The sequence below is a fragment of the Aquarana catesbeiana genome, linkage group LG10, assembly GCF_042186555.1.
Source record: "Aquarana catesbeiana isolate 2022-GZ linkage group LG10, ASM4218655v1, whole genome shotgun sequence".
NCBI classification, from domain to species: Eukaryota; Metazoa; Chordata; class Amphibia; order Anura; family Ranidae; genus Aquarana; species Aquarana catesbeiana.
Genome location: NC_133333.1, coordinates 105,097,175 through 105,118,940, shown reverse-complemented (window position 1 = coordinate 105,118,940; position 21,766 = coordinate 105,097,175).

The following is a 21,766-nucleotide window of genomic DNA, read 5'->3' as shown; positions in this document are numbered from 1 at the left end:
CGAATGATGGCTGGAGGCCTGAAGTAGTGTATTTGATGCAGTGGCTTTTCTAAATGTTCTAGTCTCCAAACTATCACCATTGGTGGTGATTAGGGATGAGCTTCGAGTTCGAGTCGAACTCATGTTCGACTCGAACATTGGCTGTTCGCAAGTTCGCCGAACAGCGAACAATTTGGGGTGTTCGCGGCAAATTCGAATGCCGCGGAACACCCTTTAAAAGTCTATGGCAGAAATCAAAAGTGCTAATTTTAAAGGCTAATATGCAAGTTATTGTCATAAAAAGTGTTTGGGGACCCGGGTCCTGCCCCAGGGGACATGGATCAATGCAAAAAAAAGTTTTAAAAACGGCCGTTTTTTCAGGAGCAGTGATTTTAATAATGCTTAAAGTCAAACAATAAAAGTGTAATATCCCTTTAAATTTCGTACCTGGGGGGTGTCTATAGTATGCCTGTAAAGGGGCGCATGTTTCCTGTGTTTAGAACAGTCTGACAGCAAAATGACATTTTGAAGGAAAAAACTCATTTAAAACTACCCGCGGCTATTGCATTGCCGACAATACACATAGAAGTTCATTGATAAAAACGGCATGGGAATTCCCCAAAGGGGAACCCCGAACCAAAATTTAAAAAAAAAATGACGTGGGAGTCCCCCTAAATTCCATACCAGGCCCTTCAGGTCTGGTATGGATATTAAAGGGAACCCCGGCCAAAATAAAAAAAAAATGACGTGGGGGGTCCCCTAAATTCCATACCAGACCCTTCAGGTCTGGTATGGATTTTAAGGGGAACCCCGCGCCAAAAAAAAAAAAAAACGGCGTGGGGTCCCCCCAAAAATCCATACCAGACCCTTATCCGAGCACGCAACCTGGCAGGCCGCAGGAAAAGAGGGGGGGACGAGAGTGTGGCCCCCCTCCTGAACCGTACCAGGCCACATGCCCTCAACATTGGGAGGGTGCTTTGGGGTAGCCCCCAAAACACCTTGTCCCCATGTTGATGAGGACAAGGGCCTCATCCCCACAACCCTGGCCGGTGGTTGTGGGGGTCTGCGGGCAAGGGGCTTATCGGAATCTGGAAGCCCCTTTAACAAGGGGACCCCCAGATCCCGGCCCCCCCTGTGTGAAATGGTGAGGGGGTACAAAAGTACCCCTACCATTTCACTAAAAAACTGTCAAAAATGTTAAAAATGACAAGAGACAGTTTTTGAAAATTCCTTTATTTAAATACTACTTCTTTCTTCTATCTTCCTTCATCTTCTGGTTCTTCTGGCTCTTCTGGTTCTTCCTCCGGCGTTCTCGTCCAGCATCTCTTCTGCGTCGTCTTCTATCTTCTTCTCCTCGGGCCGCTCCGCACCCATGGCATGGGGGGAGGCTCCCGCTCTTCTCTTCTTCTTCATCTTCTTCTCTTCTTCTCTTCTTCTTTTCTTCTCTTCTTCATTTTCTTCTCCGGGCCGCTCCGCACCCATGCTGGCATGGAGGGAGGCTCCCGCTGTGTGACGGCGCTCCTCGTCTGACAGTTCTTAAATAACGGGGGGCGGGGCCACCCGGTGACCCCGCCCCCCTCTGACGCACGGTGACTTGACGGGACTTCCCTGTGACGTCACGGGGAATGCCACAGGGAAGTCCCGTCATGTCCCGTGCGTCAGAGGGGGGCGCGGTCACCGAGTGGCCCCGCCCCCCATTATTTAAGAACTGTCAGACGAGGAGCGCCGTCACACAGCGGGAGCCTCCCTCCATGCCAGCATGGGTGCGGAGCGGCCGGAGAAGAAAATGAAGAAGAGAAGAAGAGAAGAAAAGAAGAAGAGAAGAAGATGAAGAAGATGAAGAGAAGAGCGGGAGCCTCCCCACCATGCCATGGGTGCGGAGCGGCCCGAGGAGAAGAAGATAGAAGACGCTGCGGAGGAGATGCTGGACGAGAACGCCGGAGGAAGAACCAGAAGAGCCAGAAGAACCAGAAGAACCAGAAGATGAAGGAAGATAGAAGAAAGAAGAAGTATTTAAATAAAGGAATTATCAAAAACTGTCTCTTGTCATTTTTAACATTTTTGACAGTTTTTTAGTGAAATGGTAGGGGTACTTTTGTACCCCCTTACCATTTCACACAGGGGGGGACCGGGATCTGGGGGTCCCCTTGTTAAAGGGGGCTTCCAGATTCCAATAAGCCCCCCGCCCGCAGACCCCCACAACCACCGGCCAGGGTTGTGGGGATGAGGCCCTTGTCCTCATCAACATGGGGACAAGGTGTTTTGGGGGGCTACCCCAAAGCACCCTCCCAATGTTGAGGGCATGTGGCCTGGTACGGTTCAGGAGGGGGGGGCCGCACTCTCGTCCCCCCCTCTTTTCCTGCGGCCTGCCAGGTTGCGTGCTCGGATAAGGGTCTGGTATGGATTTTTGGGGGGACCCCATGCCGTTTTTTTTTTTTTTTTTGGCGCGGGGTTCCCCTAAAAATCCATACCAGACCTGAAGGGTCTGGTATGGAATTTAGGGGGAACCCCACGTCATTTTTTTTTAAAATTTTGGCCGGGGTTCCCCTTAATATCCATACCAGACCTGAAGGGCCTGGTATGGAATTTAGGGGGACTCCCACGTCATTTTTTTTTTTTAATTTTTGGGGAATTCCCATGCCGTTTTTATCAATGAACTTCTATGTGTATTGTCGGCAATGCAATAGCCGCGGGTAGTTTTAAATGAGTTTTTTCCTTCAAAATGTCATTTTGCTGTCAGACTGTTCTAAACACAGGAAACATGCGCCCCTTTACAGGCATACTATAGACACCCCCCAGGTACGAAATTTAAAGGGATATTACACTTTTATTGTTTGACTTTAAGCATTATTAAAATCACTGCTCCTGAAAAAACGGCCGTTTTTAAAACTTTTTTTTGCATTGATCCATGTCCCCTGGGGCAGGACCCAGGTCCCCAAACACTTTTTATGACAATAACTTGCATATTAGCCTTTAAAATTAGCACTTTTGATTATTCATGTTCGTGTCCTATAGACTTTAACGGTGTTCGCGTGTTCGAACAAATTTTTTTCCTGTTCGCATGTTCTGGTGCGAACCGAACAGGGGAGTGTTCGGCTCATCCCTAGTGGTGATCAGGAGGTCAAGGAAAGATAAGGTTTTCAGATCCCATATATATGTAAGTTTGATGTTTTTATGATTAATATTGAGCTCAGATATAAAATCATGCAGCTCCTGGATCCCACCATTCCAGACCATCAGGATACCATCAATGTACCTTAGCCACAGACTTACGTGGCCAAGGTACATCGGCGAATGGTAAACAAGGCCTCCTCCCACCCCCCAAGATAGAGACAAGCATATGCGGGTGCCCAAGGTGTCCCCTTGAATGCACCCCTTATTTGCTGATAATTTGCCCCCAAAAACTGAAAACAGTTATGACTGAGGGCAAATTCCAACAACTCCAAAATAAATGTATTCTGTGATGCCATGGAGGGGTATTTAGTTTAAAAAAAAATGGGCCACCGCGGCTAGCCCACAGTGATGGGGGGTGGAGGTATAGAGGGAATCCATGTCAATACCGACGAGTATGGCTCCCTTTGGTACCTCCAACCCACATATCCTAGTCAGGACATCACATGTGTCACGAACATAGGAGGGCAATTCCAACATAATTTGCTTAATCGGGGTATCCAAGTATTTCCTGATTCGCTCCAAAGGTCCGCCAACAGCAGAAATTATTGGGCGTCTAGGGGGCTTGACTATGCTCTTGTGTACTTTGGGGATGATATATATAGTGGGGATATTAAATTCAGCCACAGTCAGATAATCAAATTCCTTTTTGGTGAGGAGGGATGCCTCAAAAGCAAGAAGAAGCTTGTAGTTAAGTTGTCACGTTCCTACCTACCTGGCGGATGAGCCCGAAAGTGCAGAGGAAGGCCTCCCTTACGTATCTGACTTGCGGCCCCTGATAGAGCAACAGGTGGCTCAAGAGTGCTGAATGGTATGAGTGCCTAGCGGGTCAGCTGTTAGGATGGCCACTCTGAGGTTCATGATGCTGCAGGGATGAGGATCCACAGGGAGGAGGATCAAAACAACAGACAGGCTGGAGACTGGCAGACAGTAGATAAGTCCAGAGGGGTGTGGATACAGGCAGGTACATGCTGCAGCAGGTGCAGAAGGTAAGCAGGTCGGGTCACAGGCTGGGTCGGTAACTGGTGGGCAGCGTGGTATTTAAAGGAGCAGGCAAGATTAAGGTCAAAGATGAGCCGGGTCGGGTTCAGGCAGAAAGCATGGAAAGTCCAAAGGCAAGCCGGGTAGTTCAGTTGATCAGTTGAAGTTGTATCAGTTGAAGTGTTGTACTTCACCGCATTCTTGACGTTCGGAATTCCCAACAAGATTTGTGTGACCATGTGTATGCAATACAAGTTTGAGCCAGCATCCGTCGGAAAAAATCCATGGATTTTGTTGTAGGAATGTCCGATCATGTGTACGGGGCATACGTGGATTCAAACATGCTTGTAACAAACACAGATCCATACTCAGACAATAAATAAATAAAAAATGTTGCAGAATGAACAACTTCATCTTTTTTTTCTGCCATCACTCTTCTATGTTTCTAGTCATTTATGAATTGCTGAATTGTAAAAATGGCTCTGGAGTGTAAACAGTTAAACAATAAATGAGGAACCAGAGAAAAGCAATAACTATAAGTTAATTTAAACACACATGGCTTGTTTCATTCATATTTGTCCTTTGCAAATATTATGTTTTAATATCAAAGTGGATAAAAGAAGACTTAAAATGTTACATTTGTTTACCTAATTGAGTATGATTCACTAACAGTCCTAAGATTATTATGTATTGTTTACTGACAGGAGAACAAAAATATAAAGCAGGTTGTTAATTATATCTTTAATTAAAGAGAATCTAATAAAATAAAGAACCTTTCAAGCAAGGGATCACTGTGCAGTTTTATAAGCACTTCAAATGCCAACAATTACATATTTACATTTTTACCTACATAATTCATTACATTTAAAAAAAATGTCAATCAGATTTACACATAACAGCCTGGTGTCCTCAGGAAATCTAGGCAATTAAGACTAAGACAAAAAATGGATGGTCTGTTTACATACAACAGCTGGCTAAAGATCTTTGATTTGCATCAGTAATAGCGGTGTATGGACATTGTTATGTGGTGGGTAATCATGTCAGCAGATCAACATCATTGCTCAGCAGGTTGTCATGATTGACAGAGATCTACATCACTGAACAACATGATTCACATGGATTTACACTGAGCGACATTTTTTTTAATAAAATACTTTTTCATAGTGAGATTGTTTTTATTCACATATTCATCTTCTTTTTTGTAAATGAGTAATGAGGGGTTCTAGAATCTGATAAGTCCTCCCTGCAGCTCTAACATTCCTTTTGGGCAACATGATGTTAAAGTGATTTGTAAGGTGAGAGGCCTTACTCCCTCCCAATGTTAAAGGCCTTGTATGGTTGGTGGGGGCAGGGGGGGGGGGTTACACTAGCTTCTATTTCTATCTATCTATTTCTTTTCTTACTAGCTGCAGTTTGTGCTACCCCAAATAACAAAATATATTTGTTTCATTACTTTTCTACTGGTAGTGCGTAAAAAAACAAAATAAACACTTTTTATTCCACTGTTATTCTAATTCCCCAGCCAAACTAATTTGGCTAAAAGTGCAATAAAATTAACTAGAGCTGCTACATACATCTAAAAGCTTTTATAGAGTCATATAAAGTTGCTGAGTAAAAAAAAAAAAAAAAAAAAAAAAAAAAAAAGGGCCTTGCCATTTTTTTCTTTCAAAAATCGTTTAAAATCTCATTACACCTTAATTTGATTAAAACCAGTGGTTTTGTGTAAATTGAAGAAAATATTTTACATTTTTACCTATTTCTATTTATGATTGTGCATTAATTATCAGTTCTCTCCTTCTAAAGAATACATTCACCTACTAAGAACATATTTTTGAGCCTTTAGAAATGTTTTATGTTGTTCAGCATGAAAATGATTCATCACATACAACAGAAAAAAAAAACAACAGCAGTTGAAATATAGGAAATTTGAGATATTACAATAATTAGGTCCTGAACTTCGTGCTACTAAAATGCAGTGATGTTTGAGCTAGGACTTTTGGACAAGTAATTTAAAGAAATACATAAACTAAAAAAGCTTTGTGTACTGGAATGAGTAAAAATACTATATAATATGTACTGTAAGTCTAATTAATAGTTAAAGCATTTATAGTGCAGTATACTATTACAGAGATGAAATGTGTGGTGTATACAGCACTCTATACATTGCTGCTGTTTATTCCCACTGATTGTTTGCAATAAATTGCAGTTTGTGGGGCTAAGGTAAATAGAATGTAAGCCCACCTGCATCACCGTTATTTAAATTGACCTAACAGCCTTTTTTAGGGTCTATGGCTACTAGCATCACATACATACTATCCTGATGCAATTTATTCCTCTAAAGCACCACAGTGTCAAACACACCTCAACCACGCCCGCAGGTTCTAATGTCCAGGGCCTATTTAAACCAGAATCCTGCATAGTATCATTGCTGGATGGTCTTCAGCGTTATGTTTCCGAAAGCCTCCTTGATCCTTTTACTGACCAAGCTTAATCTGACTCTTCGTTTGCTTCCCCATGCCTGCTAAAAATAATAATAATAATAATACATTTTATTCATAGGTGCCTTTCAGAACACCCAAGGTCACCTTACAAAGATAGCAACAGAGCAACATAAAAGTAAATAAATGAAATAAGTATACATTGCATAAACATTAAATTACAAAAACAAATCAATGAAGTCAGACAGAGTATGATTGTTTAAAAAGATGAGTTTTGAGATGGGATTTGAATGATGGGTAGGAAATCAATGTTGCGGATGTCAGGTACCAGGGTGTTCCAAAGTCAGGTGAAAGAGCAGCTAAAGTATGATGTACCTGTTGTACTATATGATATACTGGGCAAACAGGTTGTTGCTACAGATGTTGGGCTCCTCCGAGTGGTATATAGCAAGATTAGCATAACAGGGGACATAATTTGCCCCCATAGTGGTCCCATGTATTTGCAAGTAAAACCAGTCCAAAAAACTGAAATATTTGTGCATGAAACTGAATTCTATACTTTCTATAATAAACTAGGCCTGTCTGTAATGCATGTTCAGATCTTTCATAAGGAAAAATTTGAGAGCATTGAGACTTACCTTGTGCAGTATTGAAGTATAAAGTGAACTGACATACAGGGAGAACCACACATAGCAAGACTCCCACATGTAATTCTGCAAAATATTGTTTAGATGAATTGAATCCATAATAAAAGAAGCCAGAGAAAAAAAATACAGGCTAAAGAAAAAAAAAATCAATATAGTGGGGCAAACCACTGGTAAAATTATTTGCTGGAGCAATTTGGATCATGCTTTATTGGGTGTTTTTGCCTTTCTTTGGATCAACCGTAGGTATAGAATAGTGTATATGGAGATTTTATATTTGTGCATGTGTGTGTTTTTTCTGTGTTGGTTGAACTGGATGGACTTGTGTCTCTTTTCAACCAGATTAAAGAAGAAGTACAGCCAAAACTCGTTTGGCTGTACTTCTCCTTTGAATCACAGGAGTGCAGTTCATTCTGCACTCCTGTGACCCATTTTCAGCAGATAGAAACAACAAACAGGCCAAGTTTATTATAGAATGTACAGAATTTAAAATACATGGGATGAATATGGGGGCAAATTATGTCCCCAGTTATGCTAATCTTGCAATGGGCTGTGGGGAGGAGCAACAACCTGTTTGCCGAGTATATTGTATACTACGGCAGGTACATAGATTTGGATTTAGAGCTTACATGGAGGGTAAGATAGTGACCCAAAATTGGGTCCTATGTCACCTTAATTTCAAGACATTATCTATAGAAAAGCACATTCTCTGGGGAACATTGTGGCCCCCAGTAAACTGATGGCAGAGATCCATGGCACCAGTACACATTTGTTCTTTAATAATCACACAATCATTTTTAGGTGTAAAAAATGCAGCTGTCTCACCTGTCAGTTCATCCATCATGGTCAAAATACACTATGCTGTCAAAAGTATCAGGACACCTGCCTTTACATGAACTTTAATGGCATCCCAGTCTTAGTCCGGAGGGTTTTGAGTTTGCCCACCCTTTGCAGCTAAACAGCTTCAATCCTTCTGGGAAGGCTGTCCACAAGGTTTAGGAGTATGCAGGCCAGTCAAGTTCCTCCACCCAAAACTCGCTCATCCATGTCTTTATGGACAAATCAGGTATATTATTAAGTCTGTTATAGAGTTTACAATCTATGGTGTATATTAGGGATGCACTGATACCGATACCGGTATCGGTGCTGATACCAGGCATTTCAGCAAGTATCGGTACTCGCCCAAATGCTCCTGATACCAAAACTGATACTTTGCTGTGCAATTTGCGTCTATACAAAATGAATGGGCGCAAATCGCAGTGCAAGAAATTGCATGCAATTTGAATAGGAACATGGTGCAATTCCTGTCCAAATCACATGTGATTTCCCCTACTGCTCCTGTGTGTGTGTGTGTGTGTGTGTATAGAAGCGTCATCTAGTGGGCAGTTTAAAACTCACAAAATTCAGCAGAGGGAGCGCTGTTCCAGTAAGTAGGTAGAGACAGATTAGAAGCCTAATGCAGCAATCATTGCCCACTAGATGGCGCTTCTATATACACACACACACACAGAAATCACATGTGATTCTTTGCAGGATGATTTGCGCCAAATTTGTGTTTACACCGGACCCCTGCTGTGATCCATTCCATGCGGCAGTGTGAACCCAGCCTCAAAGTTCGAGAGGGTCTCGAATCCTTGCATACTTTACATAAAATCCTCTCCTTGAAAACATGTTAAAGTGGCAGCATATTTTCCCCACAGTAGATAATCTATTTCCCTTTTCTTCCTTTTCTCTTTCTTTACCCTCCTTTATTTTCTTTCTTTGATTGTTACTCAATGAAGCCAATTACTACAGTTGTCGGAGAATACATATGTAATTTGTGTTCTCTGCTTTATCCCTTTCTTTTTGTGTAATATCAATGAAGTTGATCACACATACAATCATACTTCTTTAATGTCACATATTACATAGCATTTAATATAATCTCATATAGTTCTACCCTAGATATGGTAGTATATACCTGCTATGGGGGAGGGGCATTTTATGAAATCTGTGGACCTGTGTGCAAGATCATGAGCAGGGCCCCATTGCTTAATTTAAAAAAATAGAGCATGCTTGGTGCACTGTGTTAAAGAGTGGGCATGGTTTTCATTGTGGCTGGGGTGTTGTTAGAATAAAAATCTATAAACCCCAGCACAATAATTAAAACAAATAAATAAAACTCTTCCATTACACATGATTTTGTGTACACTAAAAATAGAGCTAACATTTTATTTGAGCCTACCTTAACTACTTCATTACCAGACACTTTCACCCCCTTCCTGCCCAGGCCAATTTTCGGGTTTTAGAGCTGTCACATTTTGAATGACAAATACTGTACTCAGTCATGCAACACTGTACCCAAATGAAATGTTTATCATTTATTTGAGACAGATAGAGTTTTCTTTTGGTGGTAGTTAATCACCACTGGGGTTTTTTTTGCTAAATAAATTCAAGGAGAAAAAAGTTTAACCCTGCGCTTGACCAACAAAACAGCAGCTCACACAACAAATAAGGATTTTGTCAAAAATGGGTGCACAGACAAGTGTAGCGCTATAGGTTTTTAAAAGCTTATAATGTAACTTATATAAAATTATGAAAAAGAAAAAAATAGTCTATGTCAATCCACAATAAATTAAAAAATTAACAAATTAAAAAATAAAGTCTCTGGTGCTCTTCAGGTGTCTCTTCAAATGCAAAAGACTGCTGTTAGACCAAAAGGTATATAATTCCTTAATCACCACGTGGATAACACATGCAAAGATTTAAGTGTTATGGACCCTCCACACAGAAAGAGTGAAGGCTTACCAGAGGGATTGAACTCATAAGAACGTACGTTCAATGAGTCAATCTAGCTTGTATCACCAACTGGCAATCAAAAGGAAGGACCTCCCAACTGGATGGCGACAAAACTCCAAATGTATCCAGACTCGTGAGGGAACTATCTTTGAAATGGATGGCAAACCTTCCCATGGATCATCTCAGAGGAATAGCCCATATGAAAATAAAGAAGGAGGGCCACATAGCATAATACCGTTTTGTAAAGCAAATTTATTTAAAATAAGTAAACAACTTACATTTCAGTAGCAAAAAAGCGCTTCAAGTAAAATTATGGCAGGCAGTGGAGTCTCCCGACGCGTTTCGTCTTATAAGACTTCATCTGGGGTACTCACCCACTACTGCCATGCCCCTTAATATAGATATCTTAGCCCCCTTAATGAGGATCCAGCTCGTATCTAAAATTAACAAGCACTTCCGGGTTTGGCCAAGATGGCGGACCCGCGTGCGTTCCAAGCCTCAATATGGTGTGTATATATGCGTTCCAACGTCATACCAGATATTGTTGTAGAATGTAATGAGATTGAAAGTGTAAGAATAAAGACCACTTCCTCGAAAAGAAAATCCCCAATAAATTAGAACTGATAAGGTTGCTATAGTGGCCGGACGTGCGTCACCTCGTCTAATGAGACGAACACACGTCACTTCCCTTCTCGTGGACCGCTAAAGATAAACAGCGGCTCAAGCTTCATTTTGGTAATCGTCAACCCAGTGACGTCAGTTAAGCTCTATACCGACGACCCTGCGAAACAACAGTGCGCAGTAACTTTGGTTAGAATCTGCGCAGCCAAAAGATCAATGTGAACTTTAAATGAAGAGATGAATATATGTAATTATGAAACTCGCTTTCCCTATCTCGGATTTCATTCTCTTTTAGAGAAATATAGCAACCTTATCAGTTCTAATTTATTGGGGATTTCCTTTTCGAGGAAGTGGTCTTTATTCTTACACTTTCAATCTCATTACATTCTACAACAATATCTGGTATGACGTTGGAACGCATATATACACACCATATTGAGGCTTGGAACGCACGGGGGTCCGCCATCTTGGCCAAACCCGGAAGTGCTTGTTAATTTTAGATACGAGCTGGATCCTCATTAAGGGGGCTAAGATATCTATATTAAGGGGCATGGCAGCAGTGGGTGAGTAAACCAGATGAAGTCTTATAAGACGAAACGCGTCGGGAGACTCCACTGCCTGCCATAATTTTACTTGAAGCGCTTTTTTTACTACTGAAATGTAAGTTGTTTACTTATTTTAAATAAATTTGCTTTACAAAACGGTATTATGCTATGTGGCCCCCCTTCTTTATTTTCATATGGGCTATTCCTCTGAGATGATCCATGGGAAGGTTTGCCATCCATTTCAAAGATAGTTCCCTCACGAGTCTGGATACATTTGGAGTTTTGTTGCCATCCAGTTGGGAGGTCCTTCCTTTTGATTGCCGGTTGGTAATACAAGCTAGATTGACTCATTGAACGTACGTTCTTATGAGTTCAATCCCTCTGGTAAGCCTTCACTCTTTCTGTGTGGAGGGTCCATCACACTTAAATCTTTGCATGTGTTATCCATGTGGTGATTAAGGAATTATATACCTTTTGGTCTAACAGCAGTCTTTTGCATTTGAAGAGACACCTGAAGAGCACCAGAGACTTTATTTTTTAATTTGTTAATTTTTTAATTTATTGTGGATTGACATAGACTATTTTTTTCTTTTTCATAATTTTATATAAGTTACATTATAAGCTTTTAAAAACCTATAGCGCTAAATAAATTCAAGACCAAACATTTTGGGGGGAACATTTTTTGCAAATAAGTAATTTTTCTTCTTCATGATGAGGCTGCAGTAATTATTATTATTATTTATTATTATACAGGATTTATATAGTGCTGACAGTTTACGCAGCGCTTTACAACATTAGGGCAGACAGTACAATTAAAATTATAATACAATTCAAAACAGGGGGAAATCAGAGAGCCCTGCTTGTTAGAGCTTACAATCTAGGAGGGAGGGTCAAGTTATACAAAAGGGTAATAGCTGTGGGGGATGAGCTAATGGAGAAAATAGTGCAGTTGTTAGATGGAGGCAGGATAGGCTTCCCTGAAGAGGTAAGTTTTCAGGGATCGCCTAAAAGTGGATAAATTTGGAGACAGTCTGACAGATTGGGGTAGGGAATTCCAGAGGATGGGTGAGGCTCGGGAGAAGTCCTGGAGGCAGATATGGGAGGAGGTGATGAGGGAGCTAGAGAGCAGGAGATCTTGGGAGAAACGAAGAGGGTGATTAGGTTGGTATTTTGAGATCAGGCTAGTGATGTAGCTGGGGGCAGAGTTATGGATGGCTTTGTAACTTATTGTTAGTATTTTGAATTTAATTTGTTGGGCAAGTGGCAGCCAATGGAGGGATTGACAGAGAGGGGTAGCAGACCCTGAGCGGTTTGTAAGGTGGATGAGTCTGGCAGCAGCATTCATGATGGACTGAAGGGGGGGATAGTCTATTTAAAGGTAAGCCAATGAGGAGGGAGTTGCAGTAGTCAAGACGAGAGATAACCAGGGAATGAATCAGGAGCTTTGTGGTTTCATTGGTTAGAAAGGGACGGATATTGCGGAGGTTGAGGCGGCAAGCTTTGGAAAGTGATTGAATGTGGGGCCGAAAGGAGAGTTCAGAGTCCAGAATAACACCTAGCACACTGACATGTGGGGATGGGTGGATGGTTGTGCCATTGCTCTTGACAGATAAGTCAGGGGAAGAGGTACGTGGGGGGGGAAATATTATAAGCTCAGTTTTGGACAAGTTGAGCTTGAGGAAGTGGTGTGACATCGATACAGATATATCTGTTAGCAAGTTAGTGATGCGTGAGGAGACTGATGGAGTGAGTTGAGGGGTGGAGAGATAGATATGTGTGTCATCAGCGTAGAAATGATATTGAAAGCCGTGAGAGGCTATCAGCTGACCCAGAGGTGTAGATTGAAAATAAAAGAGGTCCAAGAACAGAACCTTGGGGACCCTGACAGAGAAGGGAAAAGGAGTGGAGGAAGTAGAATTGTAAGTGACACAGAAGGTGCGTTGGAATAGGTAGGATGAGAGCCACTGAAGAGCACAATCACGGAGACTGAGGGAGTAAAGTTTTTTGAGGAGGAGGGGGTGGCCAACTGTGTCAAAGGCAGCTGAAAGGTCCATCAGTAGGAGTACAGAATAGTGTCCGTTGGTAATGGGCACTGATGGGGCTGCACTGATGGGCCTTGATGAGGCAGCATTGGCAAGGCTGCACTTATGAGGCAACACTGATGGACACTGATAGGTGGCACTGATGGGGCCGTCAGTGTAAATAATGTGCTCTCCTTTCCTCACATGCTGTCTCTGTGTGAGGAAATGAGAGCTGATAACCAGCAAGTTTATTTACATTGAGACAGCTGTTATTGGACACAGCTGATCACATGGTAAAGGGTCACTGTAATTTGCCCTTTATCCTGATCTGTGTTTGCTTGTTTCCAAACCACACAGCGGTCACAGAGCATGTCTGATGCCCAGGGGATGTCCTCCTAGAACTCAAGAGCCATGCTGTAGTCATATATCGGCTACAGCTTGGGTGGCAAGTGGTTAAAGAAGACATTCATTAAAATAGTTAGGGACTGCTTAGCAACCAGCGATTGTTGAGACAATGAACACATTGGTGAGAACTGTAATGTACAACTTAGTGTATTTGGTGCAGGAATAAGAATGTCTGCATAGTTCCCCCCCCATTCTCAGTCTGCACAGTCCCCATTCTCAGGCTGCATAAACCCCTCCCCATTCTCAGTCTGCACAGCCCCCCCATTCTGAGTCTGCACAGCCCCCATCCTCAGTCTGCATAGACCCTCCCCATTTTCAATCTGCACGGTCCCCCCATCCTCAGGCTTCACAGTCCCCCCATCCTCAGACTTCACAGTCCCCTCTATCCTCAGTCTGCACAGTCCCCTCTATCCTCAGTCTGCACACCCCCCCTATCTCAGTCTGCACAGCCCCCATTCTCAGCCTGCATAGACCCCTCCCCATTTTCAGTCTGCACAGTCCCCCCATCCTCAGGCTTCACAGCCCCCTCTATCCTCAGTCTGCACAGTCCCCCCCATCCTCAGGTCTCACAGTCCCTCACATGCTCAGTCTGGACAGTCCCCCATTCTCAGACTGCACAGTCCACCCCCATCCTCAGTCTTCCCAGCCCCCCTCCAGCTTATCCGCACAGCCCCACTCCCTAAATTCACAGAGCTCTCCGCTATCAGGCACATCTCTCACAAGCATATTAGATTTCTTTCTTCCGAGCTCAAGTGAATGAAGTCGGCGCCCCCCCAAGAGAAGTAATACTGTCCCCAGGCTCCAGCCTCTCTCAGCTCCTGCAAGAGCCTCTGTGTGTGATAGAGATTGGAGGCAGACAGGATCCTCTGTGACAGGAGCCAGAGAGAGGGAAGTGGCAGGTGCAGCTGCAACGCTTCAGGCTTCTCTCATCCATGCAGAGTGGGTCAAAGTGTGGGTCAAAGTGAGTCAAAGTACAGTGGGCCCCTTCTCCCTTCGAGGTTGATGTGCACTGCACACTTTGCACCCATGGATGATACACCACTGCTGTTTTTCCTTTTTTTGTAAAACGCTTATTTGTCTTTGGGAAATGTTTATGACTCTTCTAAATGTTTTGTAACATTTATTCCTTTTATGTAGTATTCATAAAATACTCAAAAACCCTGTTATTTGTTTGGTCCAGGTAAATCTCTCTCTTTGTTTCTCTTTTTAGTCTGGAATGTAGGTTTGTGGTTTTGAGGTGTTTTGGTGTTTTCCGGGTTAACATTTTGTTATGCTTTGTACATAATACAATGTGGCACTGTTTGGCAATTTTTGTGTATTTCATAGCTTTATCTTTTTCTTTTTTCAAAGTACAGTATACACTTTGCAATAGATTTTAATCATAATGGGCGTTATTAACGAAAGGAAAATCCATTTTGCACTACAAGTGCAAACTACAAGTGCAAAATGCACTTGAAATTGCACTGAAAGTGCCCTTGGAAGTGCAGTTGCTGTAAATCTGAGAGGTAGATCTGAAATGAGGGGGAGCTCTGCTGAATCTATCATCCAATCATGTGCAAGCTAAAATGCTGTTTTTTTTCCTTGCATGTCCCCTCAGATCTACAGCGACTAAACTTCCAAGTGCACTTTCAGTGCAATTTCAAGCGCACTTTGCACTTGTAGTGCAAAGTGGATTTGCCTTTCGTGAATAACCCCCATTGTCTCTGCTACTGCCAGTGCTCAATCATGCAGGTAGATCATAGCTGGTGAAGGGGGTTAGCAGAGTGCTGTACATAGCTTCCTGAAAACATGACAGTAACCTCAGTACTCGTCTCAAAAGCTTTGAGTCGGATGCAAGCAGTGTGATGACTCTTGGGAGAAATGATCCAAATATTAAAACACCTAAATGGTATTTTGATATTTGGTATTTCCAGGCAGATGGCAATGGTGTGCAGTCCACCCTAGGTAATGCCCACATGTAAAGCTTTTATGATTCAACAAATTGAAATCCAATGAGTGAAAGAAGCGGGCCAGGGACAGTTCAGCTGTGGAGGAGATGGGTAGATAATTCTGGATGTTCCCCAGTCAGGAAATTAGCTCTGTTTGACTTACTGCAACTTCCAATGCACACTGCGAGGTGCTTACAGTGTGTAGTTAAACAAGAAAAAAAAGCATTTCAGAACAGGAGAGGAGCCCGTACAACTGTGCAAGGCTGAAGCTAAGGATGAAGTTCAGCTTTAAACTATGCATACAGTATATGTGTATTATGTGTATTATCTGTGTTCTATTTGCCTGGATTTTCACTTTAAAGTTATTAAAAATTGGTCACCAGGAATGTTGCAAGATGTAGCTGTTCAGGGTATGGCAAACACACAAAGCCATTAATATCTGAACATGAGCCATTGTCACTGTCTGTAAATATAATAGGATCAATTTCTTCAAACTCATCTTAGACAGTCGTATTTTAAAATGATTAGATCTTCAAATTGTAGATGGTCCCTAGCGGGTGGAATTTAGCTGGCATTATCAACTTAAACCATTGCCTTCCACAGCTGCCTAAGAGAGAGCAAGACAGCAATCACAGTACAGAATTCATGAAGTTCTGTCATTTCCAGGATCACTTAAGTGTGAGGTTTTGTGAACAATGAGAATGCATATCATCAAGAAAGTGACCTTGGGAGTAATTCTTGATGCCCTTGAAAATCATAATGCTATTATATTTTGTGCAGATTAACATTTTGCATTACATCAGTTTGATAAAAGAGAGGTAGATGGAGAAATGTACATGTTTTGCAGATTCAGTAAAAAAAATTGACAAGAGTTAAACCCTTGTTGTATCTCAATTATAGTAAGTCAGGAATAATATCTTTATAAATGTACCAAATAAATTCAGAACATTACTATAAATTATCTCTCAAATGGAAGTTTGATTGCTTTAGATACGATGCCTCCCAGTTTATATCAAACTACTATGAAATAAATAAGTGAGAAAAGATGATCTAGCAGTTAAAAGCATACAGATGAAAGCACAGCAGGAGTCTTCATTAATAGATGATTTATGTATATTGATTTACGTGCTATGAGTTGGGATGTGTAAAATTAACCATGGGAAATTAGTACTATAGTTTTAGGTAGGCCACCAAGGAATAGACTTAGGCCCATTTCAGTGAGCTATAACCATTATTATTTACCATAACAACATTTATTTCTAGCAATGACAGACAATAAGCAACATCAATGACAGTCAAATGCCTGGAAATAACAATCATTATGGCAAATAACACATACATTGTAACTCAGTGATGTGAGAATTTGTATTTTGTTAAGCTTGCTTTCTCCATGGATGAATTGTCCCCTGGCCATCAAACAATAAACTGAAATATGTACTAGACATACTAGCTTTCAAATTATTGCCATGACACATGATGCACCTTACTATGGTGCTGTTTTTTTATTCACATACAGTAAATATCAACACAAAAATTGGTCTGATCTGCATAAAAATCCAATAATGACAGGAAATCATGACTCTTTTTGAATTGACGTACACATCACTAAAGCCCAAGTCCAGCTTGATTTGAAAAGAAAAGAAACAATTGGTTTTGCCTGAGTATTACTAAGATAAAAATAGCAGCTTAGTTGCAATATTTGACAACCTTGAGCTTACAGGAGAAATCTTCACAAAAAAAAAAAAAAAAAAAAAGAGCTGACATCATAAGCATCATTTCATGTAACATTCAAGACTGTCCACCAGATAAGTCAACTTTGGCAATCCATATACTGCCTGACTTTTATCTGACCTTGAAGAAATCACTGATACCAGAAAAATTCCATTTTTAAATACGTTAAAGTCAGAAGGTTTTTTATCTTAATTCATTCTAGACATGTGCAATCCGTTTCGCAATGAATCGAAATACGGCCAAATTTTGCATCTTTCAGACATTCAGATGCATCTGAATGTCCGAAAAAAAAAAAAAAAACTAATACAAAATAAATTATAGCGAAAATAACAAATTAATTCCACATGATTCGTTCATTTGATAAAGGTCTAATGAAACTAAAGATCAACTCAGAGTAAATCTTAGTGCTGGTTCACACAGGGGCGACCTGTCAGGCAACTTAGCCGCCTGACAAGTCGTGCTCCATGCATTGCAATAGAACCGTTCTAATAGGAGCGACTCAAGTCGTTCCAACTTAGGAAAAGGTTCCTGTACTCATTTCTTCTAAGTGGCTTGCATTGACTTCTATACAGGGGTTGAAGTCATGCTGGGTGGCTCCAGAGTCGGACAGTCCAATCAGCTGATTAATTTTGTGCTGGAGGTTGGATTACTGACAAAGTGCATTCCTGAGGACTGAGTGAGAAGGATGTTGTATTGTATTTGACCAGAGAATAGATTTTGTCATTGTGTGTGTTAATGGATTCAATAAACAAACCACTTTTCAAACTACGAATCGTTATCACAAATATATATACACACATAAATATTGAATAAAATCGATATACATACAAAACAAATCGATTCGGTATAATAAAAATTGACACTCTACAGAAATAATGAATTATCCGAAAACTAATTAACATAACATAATGAATATAGCAGAACCAAATTATGTATTTTTCGAATGAAAACGAAACAAAGATTTCCATTGTGTACAAGTCTAATGCATTCTATGCATTAAGATAAAAAACATGGGCTAGCACAGATGGGATTCAACAATAAAGCGACATACACTGTTAATTAAATTTCAAACAAAATTATTTATTTTGGCAATTTATATGGCCACGATGTTATCCACGGGGTTACCTAATAGTACTCCCTTTTATTTTAAAGAATATAAAGCCATCCTGGCTAAAATGAACAAATTAAACGATGTTCATCCAAACAATGCTGGACGACTATTCCCCACTTGGACAACATCATGACTAAATTAGGGCGGATGGGTGGGTGTTGCTTGTCCTGGTTCCAAACGGTCAGTGAGCTGCTGTTCTTAGTCCCTTATATAGGCTCCTTCTGCGCTGGCTTAGCACCCTTTCTTCATCTCACACAGAAGATCCCATGTCTTAACCTTTCCTAAATCGTTGGCCCCGGCATGAATAACTAAAACTTGGGGGGAGGCCAAATGCTAGCTAAGTGAAGTAAATGCTCTCTAAGATTACGCCATCTCAAGCCCCTAATAACTGACCACAAAACTGTAAAAGACTTAGAGTCCAGACCTAAATTAGCAGAGTAGGTTCTAGTTTCGGCATGCTTGGCAGCCCAAAAAACGTAGGAATGTCCTACTATCCAAATAGTTGTTTTGGTAGAACCTGAAAAAGAAAATTATAAAGTTAGCAGATCAGGGCGGACGTAAATCTTATATCTATCACTCCCCCGCGGCCTATTCTCTTTAAAGTTTCTGCTGAAAAACCTAGAGAGTCAGCTGTTGTGCCTGCCCCAATACGAAATGAATGTGACAAAAAAGAAAAACCTGAAAGGTTCAGGCGTTTTAGACAGGCAGCCAAGACAGCTGAAAACTGATACCTAGTCAAGGAGGACAGATCCTGATGAATAAAAAAAGAGTTCCCAGAACTGGCTCTGATTGACATATATTTAGAAACCAGTAAAATCAGGCATATTGTAGGGTTGCTAGAGCTAGCTAGAGAAATCCAATGACCTTCACCTATCGGCAGGGATTTTGACCTGCAAAGGAAAAGGTTAAGGAACCCATCACACACAACAACATGGCACCCACGAAGAAATGATGAAGACCTTTTATTATCGGCTGTGAATTCCCCAATCCTAAGGGGGTCCAAAAAACGAAAAGGCAGCTCTGAACAAAAATAACTCAAACTCTGAGAAGCACACTTCCTCCAATGTCCTGAGAAGATCAACCAACAGAGCACCTGAAATAGGGCGCCTGTTATCCATTGAAGGTCTGGATCTCCTGAAACCTTTTAATACTTGATTAACTTGAAAGAAAGAGGTTAAAGATGGTAAACCCGTGAATTTTAGAAAAAAGGAAACACCCGCTAAGATCTTGCTTACAGAAGCTGGGCTGAGGTTTGACTGAATCAAAGAAGACACGAAAGACAGACAGACATAAGAGGTTACTACTAGAGTATCCAGACTCGATTCTCGACAAAAGGAACACCATCTGGACCAAGATAGGCGATAATCTAACCACGTTTTCTTCGACACTGAATTCTTGAGGTTACCGAGTATTAACTCCAAATTAAGCTCCAGAGGAAATCTGGGCAAGGGGCTCCGCACTGATCCGATGTTGGAGCCAATTCCCGAAACTTCGTGAACTGTGAACGAGACAAAGCATCAGCAATGTTATTTTGTACACCTGCAATGTGCTCTGCCTTTAACCAGATATTAAAACGCATGCATTGTAAAACAAGAAAATGTAGCAATTTAATCACCGGCTCCGACTTAGAGGATAGTGTATTAACCGCATAAAGAACACTTTTATTATCAGTGTGAACCAGGACTCTGCGGTTCATAAAAACATCTTTCCAAATTACTAGGGAAACTATGACAGGGAAAAGCTCCAGAAGGACAAGGTTCTGAAGAATGTCCTTCTGTAACCAATCCTGATGCCACTCACCTGCGCACCAATGACCATCCATAAATGCTCCAAAGCCCGAAGACCCTGCTGCATCCGTGAAAAAATTTAGTTGATAGTTAGTAATAAAATCTTGCTGCCATATGGTAGAACCATTAAAATTACACAGAAATGCATCCCAAATTTTAAGGTCTTCCCGTACGCTCTTGGAGATACAAATATGAGAATATGGATTTTTAAGATCTTTGATTGCCAAAGAAAACCTGCGCGAAAACACCCTGGCCATTGGAATGACTCGGACTGCGAAGGCGAACAGACCCAACAGAGATTGAGCCTCTTTCAGGAGTACCTTTTTTCTCAAAAGAAAAACTGAGATCATGGATCTCATTTTTTGGATTTTTTGCAGGGGCAATCTAAATTGCATTACTGTGGAATCAATGGTGATCACTAAAAATTTGATAGAAGTAGAGGGTAAGACTGTTTTTTTGGATGCCAGAGGGACCCCAAAGTGTTCACAAATGTTGAAAAACAGCTTCAGAGATTCTAGGCATGAGGGGGGTACCTGCCGGGCCAACAAATAAAAAATCATCTAGATAATGTAGAAAACCCCCATGGGGATGAAGATCTGACAGAATCCAGTGTAAAAATGTTGAGAAGGCTTCAAAGTAGAAATAAGACAAAGAAAACCCCATGGGCATACATTTGTCAAAGTAAAATATGCCCAAAAATTGAAAACCTAAAGAATTGAATCCTTGCAGATGGACCGGGAGCAGCCGAAATGCCAACTTAATATCTGCTTTGGCTAGCAGAGCACCCTGTCCATGATACCTTAAAATAACCAAAGCCTCATCGAAGGATGAATAACAAACCGGAGCTTCAACACCGGCCACTTCATCATTCAAAGAAGAGTCCACTGGATATGAAAGGTGATGTATCATTCGATAACAACCTTGTTCTTTTTTAGGAACTAACCCTATTGGGGAGAGCCTAAAATTCTGAAATGGCGGAGAAGAAAAAGGGCATGCAATTCTCCCTTCTGCTAGTTCCTTGGAAATTTTGTCTTGAACCACTGACGCATGAGTATAAACAGTTAAAAAAAGGAAAACGTTTTGGGACTTTAAATGAAGCTAGCACCAAAGGGATGCTCACCTCCATCCTGGTCATTGGTTATATAAAAAAAAGGAGGAGAAGTGGGACCTTAAATGAAGCACATAGCAGCGCAACGCAGGTCAAGTGACCAAAATTCATTTATTTGGTATAATCCATGGTGTATAAAAAACATTTCGGGCATCCAACCTCTAAAATGCTGTGGGCATCAAGCCTCTATATAATAAACCATGGATTGATTATACATAAAATACACATAAGTTGCACAATAAGGCATGATCCATTGTCACACAGAGAGCAAAGATAACAATCAACATACATGTGTACAATTGTTACTGTGATTAGACCCAAAGAGAGCCATGAAAATTAGGACAAATAATACAAATAATAAAAAGGATTTAATGCCATGACAGATACTTATGGAGGTAAATGGAATCATTGAAATCTTGATATTCCATGATATGTGAAGATTGGTAATAATCAAAGCTCTACGCGTTTCGCGGTATAGCAACCGCTCATCAGGAGCATACGTCATGGAATGATTGTTT